This window comes from Myotis lucifugus, unplaced genomic scaffold (genome assembly GCF_000147115.1).
Source record: "Myotis lucifugus unplaced genomic scaffold, Myoluc2.0 scaffold_882, whole genome shotgun sequence".
NCBI classification, from domain to species: Eukaryota; Metazoa; Chordata; class Mammalia; order Chiroptera; family Vespertilionidae; genus Myotis; species Myotis lucifugus.
In genome coordinates, this window is record NW_005871930.1 from 15,722 (window position 1) to 18,523 (window position 2,802).

Here is a 2,802-nt window from a genome sequence, read left to right on the forward strand (position 1 = left end):
CCCGAAGGCTGCATCAGGCCCCTCCCAGCATGCCTCAGGCCCTGGGGCAAGGGCAGTCTCTGGTTTGCAAATGCATGAACCAGCAAAGCAGAGATTACTCAGCATGTGGAGGGAGAGGAAGCGCTCTGTTGACCCACACTATGACCCCGCTGTGCCCCTGCGTGGGGATCCCAGCACACAGTGCGCTGTGTCCAACCCGACTCCTAGGGCTCCTCCCAGCACGGCTCACAGGTCCGTGTTCCCGTCCAAGCCCACGGCTAAGGGCGCAAGAAAAAGAACAGAAGGTTGACTGCTTTTCCTAAGAAACGCTGATGGGGGAGGGGGAGGGGAAGGGGAGGGGCAGACAGAAACCCACTGCAGGGGAAATGAAAGCTGGGCTGGGTGCTGCATCCAGGTAGGCTGTGAGGGGGGTCAGCTGTGAGGGTGCACAGCTCTAGGAAGTAGTAGGGGCCTCGATATTCCCAGGAGGCCCTGTCCCATTCTGAGGCTGGGGAGAAAGACAAGGTGACGCCCCTGCTACCAGCTGGGAGGAGTTTGGGGAGCAGCAGCCAGGGGACCTCTCTGGCTCTTTCTAACTATGATGCCACCCAAACCTGAGGCTCGGCAGGGCACTGTGGCTACTTTTATAGCGGAGACCTGTTCTCTGACGTTTACGTATAGGGATCTATCATTTCAACTTCTCTCTTTATACCAATCAGTCTCGCCAGCTTCGTGGGAGCTACAGGGTCACGTCAATTCCAGAAGCAGCAATTGCAGAGACCTCTGCACACCGACCGAAGGGGGCCAGTCACTCAGGCGCTCACGGGAAACCGAGTCAGGAGCGGTCCCCTCCACCCGGCCGCCCAGGCCCGTGCGCTTTCTGGCTCACAATACTGGTAGCTTTACCGTAAGATAAGGTAACATTACAGGAAAACCTAGATGCCCAGCTTTTTTTGTGAAAAATCTCTCGACCAGCATTGCTTTCAGATGGTAAACAAGAATATAAAAGCATTTATTTGAGCAAAAGGAGCTGCAGCCCAGGAGGCTCAGATGTAGGGAGCAACCCAACAGCACTCCGGGGAGAAGACAGAGAAGTTATAACGGCAAAACCACACGGGTAATTCTTTCATGCAAATGAAGGATCAGGCTAGGTCCACAGGGATTGGTTAGTTCCAATATGCAAATGAAGGGGCGAAAACTACCAGGAGGAAGTCAAGTCCCTGTCACAGCCGGTCTGGTCCGGGATGTTTATGGCTCAACCTTGAGCAAAGCCATGGCACCAGGTTTAGGAACTCAGTAGCAGCTCTGAGTGCTGCCTTGTGAGGCCGCATCCTCGTTTCTGTTTCTCTGTCTCTCCTTCCCAGTTGCTCCACAATCAGAACGCATTAGCTTTCTTCTCACACTAAATAAAGCACCGGTCTAACGCCATCATCTGAAAGTGAGAGATTCCGTTGGCTTGAGCGGTCAGAATGGCCCCTTGGGAGAGGCTGGATGTGAAATGAGAACAGAAAGATGGAGAGAGGCCTTTCCCGGAGGAGGGAACAGCATGACCAGGAGCGAAGGGGGGTGGATGGCGGGGCGGGGCGGGGGGGGGGGCGGGGGGGTGGGCGGGTGGGGGGCGGGGGGGTCTAGCTCAGAAACTCTGGGCGCTGGGGTTTGGCTGGCACATGAAGCCAGCATAAAGCATGCACACCCCTCCTCACCCACAGCCCCCTGGCTCTCGGTCTGGGCGGCTTTCTTCCCGACTTCTTTCCAATCGAACGCCGGCCTGAGGCTGCCATTCCCGGTAGCAGGTCACAGGACGGAACTGGATCAACTGGATCAGGCCACCCTTGCAGGAGCCTAATGGCTTCTGAAGTCAGTGGTGTGCTCATTTAGATGCAGGCCACGCCCTGGATGTGAGGAGAGGTGACCTGGGACCCGGCGTGCAGGCAGGCACCCCCCCCTCCCCCGTGCCCCTGCGTGGGGGTCACAGCACACAGTGCGCTGTGTCCAATCCGACTCCGAGCGCTCCTCCCCACACGTCCCACAGGTCCGTGTTCCGTCCAAGCCCACGGCTAAATGCACCAGAAAGAGGACAGAAGGTCGACTCCTTTCTCCAAAGAAACGCTGAGCGGGGAGGGGCCCCTGGGCAGAGGAAGGGGGGCTGGTTCCCCTTTTACACCGTAGGGGGGCAAACGGAACCCCACGGAAGGGGAAATGAGAGCTGCACAAATACGAAATGGATGTTGAGTTGAACAAGGACGGGGAGAGGGAGGGACAGCGTGGGGACCAGGGACTGGGGAGGAGGGGAGGCGTGGGACCCGACACAGTCAGGGCTGTGCCTCTGCGGGCTTTGGCAGGCACCCAGGGGGAGGCGTCCACTGAAGGACAAACGACTCGGACAAACACAAGCGCCTTCTGGATTCAGAAGCAGCGGCGAGAGAAGGGCTGGCTGATTTCAGAAGCTCTGCACAAAACGCCTGCCTCCCGGGAGGATGGACTCGCCTTCAGAGGCTAGAATGGGGGCCAATATGTTCCCATTCCCATCTTCCACATCTGTCCCTATCAGATGCAAATGGCACATAGTAGGGCCAGCAGCCACTGTTGACAGACATTTATTTACTATTGGACAAACCTCCACACTCACACGGGATCTTTTTTGTTGTTTTTAATCCTCATCCAAGGATTTTTTTTAAAAATATATTTTACTGACTTTCCACAAAGAGGAAGGGAGAGGGATAGAGAGTTAGAAACATCGATGAGAGAGAAACATCAATCAGCTGCCTCCTGCACACTCCCTAACTGAGGATGTGCCCGCAACCAAGGTACATGCCCTTGACT

General features: G+C 56.2%; 1 long non-coding RNA gene across 1 annotated transcript; it reads right to left on the reverse strand.

Annotated features, from left to right (window-relative positions):
• Positions 1 to 960: 960 nt before the first annotated feature.
• LOC111824078 lies at positions 961 to 2,646 on the reverse strand. The gene is made up of 2 exons (XR_002827182.1): positions 1,683 to 2,646; positions 961 to 1,411 (listed from the first exon to the last, which is right to left on the reverse strand). It is a non-coding gene; the product is annotated as an uncharacterized LOC111824078 (long non-coding RNA).
• Positions 2,647 to 2,802: the final 156 nt, after the last annotated feature.